This window comes from Callithrix jacchus, chromosome 3, assembly GCF_049354715.1.
Source record: "Callithrix jacchus isolate 240 chromosome 3, calJac240_pri, whole genome shotgun sequence".
Lineage (NCBI taxonomy): Eukaryota > Metazoa > Chordata > Mammalia > Primates > Cebidae > Callithrix > Callithrix jacchus.
The window spans coordinates 40,876,786-40,889,864 of record NC_133504.1 but is presented as its reverse complement, the minus strand read 5'-3'; the positions used below and the strand labels follow the sequence as shown (position 1 = coordinate 40,889,864).

Below are 13,079 nucleotides of genomic sequence, written 5' to 3'. Positions count from 1 at the left end.
AAATTATGGAGCAATTGTGGCTTTTAGAAGCTTAAGTTATTAAACCCTTTTAGTTATCAGTTTCCTCATCTGTAAAATGAAGAATGAGAACCCGTATTATTTAACCTGAGTGTATGATCAGTCTGAACTTAAGAATAATTTATCAAAATCCTGTATTTTGTATCTGGACTTGGATAACAAGAGAAATATGAGGTGGCCATTTATTTATTTGTTATATGCTCAAAATTAATAGTCAAGGCTGAATGTTGAAAGTGCCAACATCATCAGTAGCAAACCATAGGGATGTTTTGTCTCCTTTATGTCTGAAAATGTATGCAGTGGAGGGTGTCAATGTTGAAAGTAGATTGTATGCAAGTGGGATTTGCTTGGAAGGATAGGGCAACAAATCAAAACTTGTCAGTAAACTGATTTAAAGTGACATGACTTGTAAGATTTATAAAGCTGGATAAACTATTTAGTTTCAGAGACACAAGGAAAATTCATTCTAATATGAGTTGTCCATGGAATCTACACAGCCATCCTTAGGGGAAGGTAGTCATCACTATGTCTCTGAAGTTTGAACACAATCCAGTTTCAACAGCTATTATGCTACATCAGCAGCTGTTTTTTTTTTCTTTTTAAATATACATGTTTTTTAATTTTTTAAAAAAATTATTAGCTTAAGATTTATTAATTTAAAAATCCTGTGCAATTGAAATTTGACATCATTATTTCCTTTCCCTAATGAGAACTAATTGGTGTGAGAAAGCCTTGTTAATGCTTATCAGTAAATTCGATTGGAAGAAAATATCCTTTTTTTGTCAATGCTGAAGTTCTTGGTCATAGATAAGGGACAACTGGTATGCTCTTAGGCGAAAGTTGAAAAATATTCTGTTTCTTTCTTGATTAGGCCTGATCAAGATCAAAATTTCATACATGGGTAAATCAAAACGTGTCTGAGACAGGTCTCAATTAATTTAAAGATTTATTTTGCTAGGGTTGAGGACACACCCCGGAAAAAGAGACACATGTCACAGTAGGATCTGTGGCCTGTGCTTTCTCCAAAGATGGTTTTGAGGACCTCACTATTCAAAGAGGAAATAGAAGGCAAGAGGGAAAGAGGAAGAGTCAATTATGTACTCAGTCAATGTGCATTTCCCATAAGATAAGATAAACATAGATTAGGGGAACAAATTAAATATACATTTGTCTCAGGGCAGGCAGAGAGATCATCTAGTCTCGTCTTGTCCTGTACATGTGAAGATAAGCTGTTCATTTACACTGTCAGTCTCAAAGACTGTCACCATCCCCAGTGGGAAAGGAATACAGTTTGGATCTTCAGCAGTAGCTTCGGCGACAAAACATCTGCTGACAACAAACTACTCTCTCTTCTAATTTTTGCCTCTTTTCTTTACCCTTTTTCTATTTTTATTTCCCCTTTTCTCTCTTTTCTTTTCTTTTTTTTGTCATTTCCTTCTTTTCGCCAGATGTTGACTTTCTCCAGTTCTACTCTTATTTCTCCCTCTCACAACAATCTTCTTAGTTCTGCTTTTCCTTTCTTTCCTTTCTCTTCTTCTTCTTTTTAACTTATCCTGCTTCTACAACTTCTTTCTTTTTCACTTCTACTTTCCCGTTTACTTTCCTTCTTTTCTCACTTCGAGCACTCCAGTAAAACATTTATCATTCAAAAGACAAGATTCCACTTTGCATATACAGAAACACTAAACACATTATATTTAGGAAGGAGTGTATATTGTCTAAATCTACTTTTTCAAAGGCAGTTTTGAAAAATAAAATTTATATCAGAGAATGTAAAGGGTTGGGTGGGAAATGCTGTGTCAAATGGTCAGTTGTCTTTAAAACCTGACATGAAGTGTGTATTTGTGAATTATACAAAAGCAACACAAAAGAAATTGCCTTTCATCTTCTCTTATGGGTTTCAGAGCTGCTGGAAGACTAGCAATCAATAATTAGAATGAAAACAGTTCCAGCTTCTCCAATTTTTTTTCTATTTCTAACTGTCTAGAATAATTGATTCTAGACAGTTAGCTATAAAATTCAGAACTTATTAACTTTTTCACCCAAATAAAATTTTATGTATCTTCCATTTCTTCTAACTTGTTATTAATTTCATCTAAAATGTACTTTTATTTATAATAGAGTCAATGAGTCCATCTTGAAACTGCATTATTTGAATAAGGCTAACGTATATTGTAGAAGACAGATAATTTTGCACCTTTTCAGGAGCAGAAGCTAAATAAAAATACATTTATTGAAAAATTTATTTTTTTCAATAAATAAATAAATTGAAAAAAGACATTTTTAGTAAAAAGTATGTATGGTCTGTTTATTCTCATCAAATTGTAGACTTAGTATCTGATCTTAGCTCCACACTTACTGGCATTCCTGTTTACTTACTGTCAGAGGACAAATAACAGCAGCCTTTGGTTAACAAGGGAAAAAAATTATCCTTTCTGGAAACATTTTAAACTTTCTAAAGTAGGATTAATGAACTATGAGTAAAAATTATCAGCTCTTGGCCAAAATAACAATTCAAAACAGACTTAAATCAGGGCAGCCATAGGCATTGGGTTAAGAAGAGGAAAAGGAAAAGAAAGAAATTGTTTCGGATTTCAAGTTTAGGGAATTTCAATTCTAAAAAGAATAACCAAAAGAACATAAAAATTAAAATGAAAATAACAGCACTATGATTCTTGGAAAAGAAACACTATTTTTGGTGGGGCACGGTGGCTCACACCTGTAATCCCAGCACTCTGGGAGGCTGAGGAGGGTGGATCATGAGGTCAGGAGTTTGAGACCAGCCTGGACAAGATGGTGAAATGCTGTCTCCACTAAAAATACAAAAATTAGCTGGGAGTGGTGGCAGGCACCTATAATCCCAGCTACTCGAGTGGCTGAGGCAGAAGAATTGTTTGTATCCAGGAGGTAGAGGTTGCAGTGAGCTGAGATCACGCCATTGTGCTCTAGCCTGGGTGACAGTGAGACTCCATCTCAAAAAAAAAAAAAAAGAGACAATATTTTGTAACACAATAATCAGTACATATGAGGCTACTATACCAGCAATGCTATAATATTTATATCAATAAATTAGAGCGAAATAGAGAAATGTGTATTTTGGACCAAAACTGTGCAAAAATAAGTCAATTTCATGCATGGTTGATCTCAGAGAAGTTATTTCACACTGTAAGTATCCATTAATAACATCAGTGATGGTGTCATCAAATTGACCCTTGACTTAAGCTACAGCAGTTATTCCTACAGTTGTTTCAGTAATTTACGTTATTTAGTAATACTATTTCAAGTTAATTTCCAAATAATACATAAGAATGCCAAATTAATGTAGCTTTATATTTCAGCTTAAGACAAGACTACATAAATTTTTATGAAATGTTCTATTCCATTAGGAATCTTCTCTAAAGATTCAATGAAGACAACATACATGTATAAAAATGTATTAAGGGATAGTTGTATGTTATTTTCCAACTGAAAAATACAGTGTCTCTAAAGCCATATAAATATCTTTGCAGAAATACATTACAATATTAACTTTTTATTTACTTAGTAAATATCCCAACCATTTGTAAGAAAGAATAAACTACTTCCTTTGGGTTTTGATAATCATCTATATCAGAATTCCCAAATTAATGGAACAAAATAGGAAAAAGTACTTGAAACCATAATTTATATTTAGGAATTTGTCAGGAAGCCAGATTCCATGAGTTTTGCATATCTGACCCTTTGGCATCTTCCCACATAATCAACCTTTAACCCAGACTTGGAGTAAAGGGAATAGCAGTAATTTTTTCCCTTCTCTGTTTAACTTGGCTTAACTTTCTGTAGAAACTCCTCTTTCCCACAGCCTAATTCCAAACAAATTGTGATGTTAACAATACTCTCACTGTGGTAATTTAGTTATGTTGCCAGTTAACCTGATGAAAGGCCAACAATTAGATGTCATTTCCTATTTAGGTGAAAAAGTAATTAGAACTTTCACCCACGATTGACTTGTATTCTTATTTGTGAATTTCCTTTTTACCCCCTCCCACCACACTTCAGCAGAAACTCCTAGTCAAGAGAATATACTAACAAAAGACCATGAGGGAGGTAATAATAAATGATCTAGAAAAACATGCCTTTTTCTCTCATAGGTAACCGATAAGTAATAGGATGCTAAGAAATAGACCACAGATAAATGCTTGAAACTGTCATTTTTTCAGTGGAAATTTGAAAGGATCAAATAACTGTTTTTGTAGGTCTCTACTATACCAACAATGCTGTGTTGATAAATTAGAGCAACATAGAGCAGTGTGTATATGTATATTGGACTAAAGTTGTCCCGAAATAAGGCAATACAGTGCATGGTTGATGAGAGAGAAAATATACAAGAATTTAAAAATCTCTACTTTTCCTAAGTTAGGAGAGAATAAAGTAAGAATCTTATCTCTGGTGCTTTGAACAGAACTTGGAAAACAAGGCCTGGGACAGTGGCTCTTGCCTGTAATCCCAGAAGTTTGGGAGGTCAAGACCCAAAAGTTTGAGATCAGTTTGGGAGACATAGTGAGACCCAATCTCTATAAAAAAATAAAATAAAATAAAATAATCTGGGTTTGGTGGCACACACCTGAGTCCCAGCTACTTGGGATGCTGGGGTGGGAGGATCACTTGAGCCTGGCAAGTCAAGTCTACAGTGAGTCATGATCACACCACAGCACTCTAGTCAGGGTGATAGAGCAGGCAAAGGAAAAAAAAAAGGCAGGTTATCTTTAAAAAAATGTGGAGAATAACTAGGAAGCAAGGCTAAGAAGCAAGGCAATCTGATCTGCATGAGGGAAGGAACATGATGCTATTGGGGATGAATGATTTCAGCCATGCTCCAAGTTTTCTGAGGTCATTTGACAGAATAGCAGCAACCAGGAAATATTTCAAAAGCCTATAATAGGAAACGGGGAGTGCTGGGGCTGCAGATCTGTTGGACACAACATGGTGCAAGTGGCAGCCTTTGTGTCAGCATTTGCACGTCGAGATTGGAGAATATTAAAGTCTCATGAAATATTTAGATGGCGTCCACAGTGGTGAAGGCAGGGAGTGGTGGCTAACAGGGCTACATGATTAAACGTGCTTTAGAAACGCTATTAATGTATCAATGGTTTGAAAATTCATTGTGCTATACAAATGCTTTGGCTTTATTCAGTCCAGCCTTTCTCAAATGTACCTCAGCTAAAAACTTTCCTCCCTGCCGTGTCCTATATATGCCTATCCCAAATTCTTAACAACCCACAAGACAATGCATTTTGTCCTGAAAAAATCCATTTGGATAAATGATGATCTTTATCATTGCTAATTGTTTGAACCAAGGATTGAGTGGATTAGAGAAAAAGATGGGAAATAGTGAGGACTTTGGAAGTCTCAGGAGATACTCAGTGGTCTAACACTGTTGAGGAATCCTAAGAAAAATATCAAAGGCTAATTCCCTAGTACTTAATAATGAATCATAAGGACACTTAGCATTCGATGATTTTTAGTGTCCTATGCTGACTAGCAGAAAAATTGAATCTTTTCTGTCTTTGTATCCAAAGCAGATATCTGACATTCTTATTCAAGGTTGACTGATATTTAAAGATTTTTCTTTTTCTCTTTGTTTATCTAGGTAATTGACTTTAAGATCTCCTCTAAGGTATTAGATATTTTCTATTACTGCAGTTCTTCTTCCTTCTGATAGAAAATGGATTTCCCCAGTTTTAGATAGGATCCTCAGAGAGAAGGAGAGAAAACAGACCCTAAAAAGGTTTATTTGTTAAGCTTTGCCTCTTTACACTGCAGGATGGAAAAAAATATCTGGAGAAGGCAAAAGCACATTGAAGATATTGTGATATAGGAAAAGGTGTAACTCACGAAAGCTTTTGAAAGACTCCTCTGACTTTTAATGGAAGTATTTTTACTGCTCCATCCCTGTAGGTTCCAAAAGAGTTATAAAATATCCCAATTGTAAGCCACTGCTTTTTGTCATTTTAGTTCTTATGCTAGCTCTATAATTCAAGGAATCACATTGTGGCTGGGGCATAAATGGTGAATCCTAACACATGTAACAAAAGTATCTTCTCTTTATTGCTGTTGGAGAAAAAGTATGTGTAAATAATGTCATTTTACTCTTAACATCATGACCTGAAAATGCTGCTGTTAAAATCTCATTCATGTAAAAGTTAGGAGAGTCGTCATTTCCATTACTGGAAAATACTCATAGTATTAAAATTTAAAAAATGAAAAGAGAAAATAAGATGCATATATTGAGCATTTATTTAGTAGACAGGAATCTCTAGTATTAGTCCCTAATTTGCTTATTAGTTCTATGACTGCAGTATCAAGTTTACTGATACTTATGATATTCTGATATTTTATTTCTAAACTAAAGACAATAACACTTTCCATTTTAAAATGTAGTTTTGTGGAAATTTTGTCATGATATGATGCATTTTGAAAAAATGCAAATAGATATATTTCTTGAAGGCAGTATTAAATCATAGCTTTTGCGCAAGTTTAGAACGTGCCAAATGCCATTTCCCTTTTCCTCCTAACTCATCTTTCTGACTCAGTTTGGTCCAATCATAGAACACTTTTTAAACTATTCAGTTTTTAAGAAACAGCTCTTAAAGGAAGTAAAGAATCTGTTCACTCTCAAATGTCTTCAAACTTGTTCCTATATGTGTAGTGTCCCAGATCATTAAATAATGATTGTCATGTACAAAAGTAATTTATTATTATGAAAGTGAGGTGATTATTAAGTCACCAAAGAAAAACCCCTCATGATTAGTTTTAGTTTTATTACCTTATTATAAAGGGCAACTTTAAGATAATTAAACAAAGGCCTTTAAATGAGTTTCTTCAGCATTCCATTCAATGTGTGTGTGTGTGTGTGTGTGTGTACATACATACATATATATGCACACACAATTTTACATACACACACATATATATAAAATACTAACCTTTCAGTAGGATGTTAGGTTGGTATTCTACTGAAAGGTTAGTATTCCTCTGCTACATGCAGAGATTTGTAATGTCAGTCTATTTGATAAACTTCAGATTTCACAATTTTTTAAAGATAAAGAGGTTACTACCTATTTCACTCCTGGAATTTATATGTAGTAAATTGAAATTATAGAAACTAGTTACAAAGAAGTCATAGTCATATAATCAAAAAAATTTTAAACACCATATATCCATGTATTTATTCATTTAAATCAGTATTTATCATGTGCCCAGAACAGTGCCAGGTGCTAAGAATAAAATGCTAAAACTAAGAGAAGGACTAGAGGCACCGTAAAGGCTTGGGCTGTATTCTGCATGTTGTATGTGGTTGCATGTTGAAGCCATATGTCAAGTAATAACTGAAAAAATAACGTTTCCTTTTATTGTTTGCTTTATTTTAGATTTTATAATTTTATAACATCATTTTTTCAATCTTCTTTGGACTTTTTGAATTACTTCAAAGCAATTCAAAAAATAATTGACATAGAAAAGCAAACAAGTCTTTCCACAGAATTGTCGAAAGTAATGTTTTATGAATGCATTGACAACTGTGCAATAGCAACATGCTAACCATCCCCCACAAAACATGGCCAATCTATCTGTAGTAATGGCAAAAGAAAGAAAGTAAAGCTATTCTATGTTCATTCATGTTACCACTAAAGACTTATGGAACAAAAATGTTATTTCTGACAGAAAAAAAATGAGATCTGTCAAGAAAACTAACCAGTACATCAACATTGATTTTCACTTTCTAGAGGAGCATATTTCCTTAACCCCAAGTAAGGAGTTTTCAAATATTAAAAGTATTAATATTTTACAATTTGGGTATCTGCAAGAATTGGGGAGGGGGATGTTCTCTCAATAATCATGAGATTACTTTCATTGATTTTTTTTAAAATGTCAGCAGTGCTGATGATCAGGCTAGGCAGTGGTGGACGCCTATAAATCCCAGCTCCTTGGGAGGCTGAGGCAGAAGGCTTGCATGAGTCCAGGAGTTCCAGACCAGCCTGGGTGACAAAGTATGACTCCCTCATCTCAATTTTAAAAAACTAATTATTAACATAATCCCTTCAAATTTGTTAGTATTAGCAATTTCTTTATTTTTTTTCCACTGTAGTATAATTTATTTCAATGGTAGTAGTGGTACAAATGAAGATAATCATAGTAAAAACGCAGCATATTGTCATATGTGATGTGTTGGAATCAATTCTATTCATTCAGTGGCTATAATGGGTTCCTTCTCCACTGGGCCACCCCATCCCCACCAACACACTTTGTTATGTGTTTTCTTGATTTGCTCTAAAAGTGCCATGTTGATTTTCTCACATTTCTCCCCATGACATTTGTACCTCGCCACTCGTGCATGCACATCCTGTCCCCTGTAACCAAATTTGAAAATCCCTAGTATTTTAGAATTGCTTAAATTTGCTTGTATCTACAGCCTCTTTCAGTTCACCAGTTACTCATTTCCTGATCTGCTACAATGTAACATCTTACCATCCTCAGGCTATTGAACTTGACCCTCTAAGATCACTGAAGACACATGTATTTTGAAATACTGTTCCTTTTCCATCTCTGCCATCCTCAGTGCTGAGTACTGCATCCTCAGTACTGCAGAAATCAATATCTCTCTAAGCTTCCATAAATAAGATGAAGTCACCCTGTGTGTCATATAAAGTGCTTGGAGGCAAGCAACAGAAACTGGTGCTGGCCATCGTCAATATGAGAGAGAATTCTTAGCAGAATGGAGGAACTCATGGTTAATGGAAAGCTGAGGACTGGCCAGGAAAACTGGCAGGAATGAAGGGCTGCTGGCAGCAGGATCCTCAGGCAGCCAAGTGCTTGTGGCTGAGGCAGGCTGATGTTCTCACACCCTAGACACTACACTCATTTCAAATTCTAGGTTTCTTTCTGCAGGAGTCAAATCTCACTTCTTCTCTAAGAGTCAAAGTCCTAAAAAGAGCATCTGATTGGATAAGCCATATAGCATTTCCATGCTTCCTGCCACTCCCAGTCCTGGCTGTTCCTGCAGAATGTCTCCATTTTGGGATTCCAGGAAACTGTGTCACTGTTACTCAGAGAAGAACATGTCTGGCTGCTCCTTTTTGACCACAGGCTCCTCTCTCTGGCCTGTCTCCATATTTTCTTTCACAGTCACACTCACTGCTTAACGAGCCTCTCCCCAGCTACATCTTTCATCAGTCCTGATTTTCCTTCTTTCTTTGAATCATCACGGCCTGTTAGATACTTCCATTTGAATAAATAACTATCATCTTAAACTTCATATGTGTAAACCGAAATGCATCATCTTTCCTCTCCTCTCTCCTAAGAAAGCCTTAGCACTGTGTTACCTCAGGCACCAGCACATACATGCTACCTGACTGCCTTCCTCCAGGCTGAAAGCCTTGAGCAACTTTTCATCCTCAGTTAACCCCTGCTCTAGTTCCTATGTTCTCTTTCATTCCATTCATTTAGGAAATCAGTTTGTTAAATTTACTATTCATTAGTGACTCATGTGCAACATGCCTGGTGCTGTACAACAGATCTACTGATGGCTTCATTTAAAACGTGAACTGCAGTAAGACCAATGAAGTTCAGAAACTATATGCTAAATAGGTAATGCGATGGAAAAAAGAAAGGAAGAGAGAGAAAGGAAGAAATAAGGAAGGAAGGGAGGGAGGGAAGGAGGGAGACAGAGAAAGAAAGAAAGAGGGAAAGAAGGAAAGAAGGAAGGGAGGGAAGGAATGGGGGAAGGAGAGAGAAAGAAAGAAGGAAGGAAAGAAAGAGAAAGAAGGAAAGAATGGAGGGAGGGAGGGAGGGAAGGAAGGAAGGAAGGAGAGAGAAAAGAAAGTTTATTTTACTTGCATATTCTAGAGAGGGGGCCATTGCATCCCACCCAGGATCACTGGGGATGCATCAGATCTAGGTCAGATGGCAGCGGGCAGGAGTCAGGGGAAAGCATTAGGCTGGAACCTGTACTAGAGTCTCCACAGGGTGGGGAAAAGGCAAGGAAGAGAAAACAGTTTAGGCCTGGCTAATCATAATTTCAGTGTGCTCTGAACTATAGGGGTGGTCCCTAGTTGCCTGGTACCTGGCCCTAGGATGATTAAGTCAGAGGAATATTGCCCCCTGGGAAGCACAGGCTAGATAGAGGTGTGGCTCTGGACTGCTGAATTTGCATGAGAAAGGCACACTCCTGCTTCAGATCTCTGAGAGCTGACCAGCTCCAGGAGAGACTGTCTCTTCCCCAGCCAGTAAAGGTTTTCAAGATTTTCTGTATATCATAATATGCAGAAAATTAAAAATAGATGCAATATAGAAACAGACTTTACAAAGCTTAGTAGACTTTTGTCACAGGATCTTCATGGTCTCAAGCTAAAATATTTGACCTGGCGTGTGTGTGTGTGTGTGTGTGTGTGTGTGTGTGTGGAGCATTAAAAGTGAAAAGTAAGAGATGTTAGAAAATGCAGGTGAAAATATACAAATTATTATTTTAGTGTTTCAAAGACACCTGATAGTGAAGGAGAACATGTAAGCAGTAGTTAAGAGGAAAGTATAGACTGGAAACAACGATGTATTGCAAACCTACTGCACACATGACACTTACTCTAGGAAGTCAGTAACATTACAAAAACACAAAACTAAAACTATCCTGTGATTTCATGCAAAACGAAAATTGTCACAAACCTAGATTAAAATCATCCCACCTGACATCTTTGATAAAAACACACAGAATAAAGAAGAGAGAATGTAAATAATACAGATTAAGGAAGATTGTTACTCACCAAGCCTCCTTGAAAAAAAACTTCTATAAGTTGGCCTGAAATTGAATGGCCCCGTTACTGTCTCACATTTGTGATCCTGGGATAAATTGTCCTTCATGGAAAGTGGAGTTGTTACTGGACATAACATTGAACACATTCAAGGAACTCATAGAACAAAAATGTAATCTAGACTACAATTTATAATTAAAACTTTTCACAGAGCTCTGTAGTTTGCAAATGTGATAACAGAAAGAGGCACTGGTATGTGTTAAATGTCAATGATGAGTTTTCCTTTCAGTGTTCCATCTGTCACCACAGTAAAGGAAATTTCCAATTATGGCTCTAGCTTATGCGATTTTGAAGCTGAAAATCTTTCACAGTATTTGGGGATGTGAGAATTGATTTACTTTTAACTACTTTTCCTACATTTATTTATCACCCTTTCATACACTATAATTATTGCATAACATTTATTTACTAGGTACTAAGAGATAGGACTAAAATGATAAACAAGGAAGAAATGAACCACAACCTTGCAGAGTTGACCATCGACTAAAAACACAAACAATAATCAAGAAATTACAGTGCAGTGTATTCAACATTAGGAGAAGTCCAGAGTGAAAGAAACACAAGGTGCCATTCCGCCAAGGAGTTAGAGATGGATTACTAAGAGAACGGAATCTCAGCTGAGACATGGATGGGAGTTATTGGGGCAAAGATGGGGAAGAGGACTCTCCCAGGCAGAGGTAACAGCAAAAGCAGGCTAAGTCACGCTGAGAAAACAAAAATGATACCCAAGTCTCAGTGGTTTAGAACTAGAAAGGTTTATTTAGTATTCGTTCTATGACTGTATGATTTAATGTAAAATGAAAATTTTCACAATTCTAGACTTATATTGCTCAACATCTTTGAAAAAACACACATGCAAATAAGCCTGATTAAGGAAGACTGTTATTCCTTAAACCTCCTTGTGAAAACTTCTGTAGGTTGCCTGACATTGGATGACCCTTACAGTCTCACATTTGTGGCCACCACATGATGGCCACATCTCTGCTCCATGTCTTCTCTCCAGGACAGAGGCTGATGAATCATCCTCCACCTGGGACCTTGTTTGTCTTGTGGCAGAATGAAGTAAGAGATCACATTGAATGGCTCTTAAAGCCATCCTCCAAAAGTGATAGCTGTCAGTTTTGTTTACATTTCCTTAGGCAAAGCAAGTCACCTGGCCATGTCTACAGGGCAAAGAGGTATAATATTCCAATGGGCAGGAAGGGACACCATGCTGAGAAAAACTGGACATTATGGCAGAAGAGTGATGCCATCTATGAATAGCATAGATAAAGGAAGAATCCCAACATAGAACTCAGCATAGCTTAAGACTTGATTTCTATGTAGCTTGAGCTTAGACAGTGAGGCAGAAAGAGATACAGGATGAAGGTGGGTCAATAACCATGAGCCAGATGGGGTGAGCTCTACAGGACACTTAATTAATTAATTAATTAATTAATTTGAGACAGGGTCTTGCTCTGTTACCCAGACTGGAGGGCAGTGGCGTAATCATGGTTCACCACAGTCTCTATCTCCTGGAATCAAGCAATCCTCTTGCCTCAGCCTCTCACATAGCTGAGACTGCAGGCCACATTAAAGAGTAGAAACACGATCATAAATCCTTTGGGTAGCCATTGATGGCTGACTGTAGTGTGGAAACTGAATGAGAAACAGTCCAGATTGCAAGAAGAGGGGCCTGTCAGAAAGTGTAGGCCTTAACCCAGGTGAAAAATCATGGGATCCTGACCTAGATAAATGCAGAGAGAATGGAGAAAGCCAACAGGATTTAATAAGCATTAGAAAAACTGAATCACCAGCAGCTGGGGAGTACATGGCTACGAGGAAACACAGGGAAGAAGAAAGGATGCAGTTCAAGTTTGGGTTTGTTTAGTGAAGGATGGCATGGATCCCCATGCAGAAACAGAGGGGAAGCAGATGTGGAGGTAAGACAGTAAATTCCTTTCGCAACAGTTTGAGTCTGGCTCTTTTGGAAGGCATTCAAATAGAAGTTTCCAGTAGGTGGATACACATTTAGGTTGGAAGCTGTAGAAGAAGGAATCTGAGCTGCAGATACAATGATGGGAGTCATCAAAATACAGGTGGTGAGCAGAGCTGTGGAGTGACTGAAGTCCTTCAGGGAGCTGGTATGAAAAGAGAAAAGGGGAAAGAATAAAAAGATTATGCGGCAAAACACCAAAACTTCTGCAGAGAGATTTTCTCAGGACTTTATTAAGAGCATGT

At 36.8% G+C, this 13,079-nt stretch overlaps 1 long non-coding RNA gene across 1 annotated transcript in view; it reads right to left on the bottom strand.

Annotated features, from left to right (window-relative positions):
* LOC108590790 (uncharacterized) overlaps positions 1-11,072 on the bottom strand; it is a 104,915-nt gene extending 93,843 nt beyond the window's left edge. Inside the window, exon 1 of the long non-coding RNA XR_004740585.3 lies at positions 10,812-11,072. This is a non-coding gene — a long non-coding RNA (uncharacterized LOC108590790). The remainder of the gene's footprint in view (positions 1-10,811) is intronic.
* Positions 11,073-13,079: the final 2,007 nt, after the last annotated feature.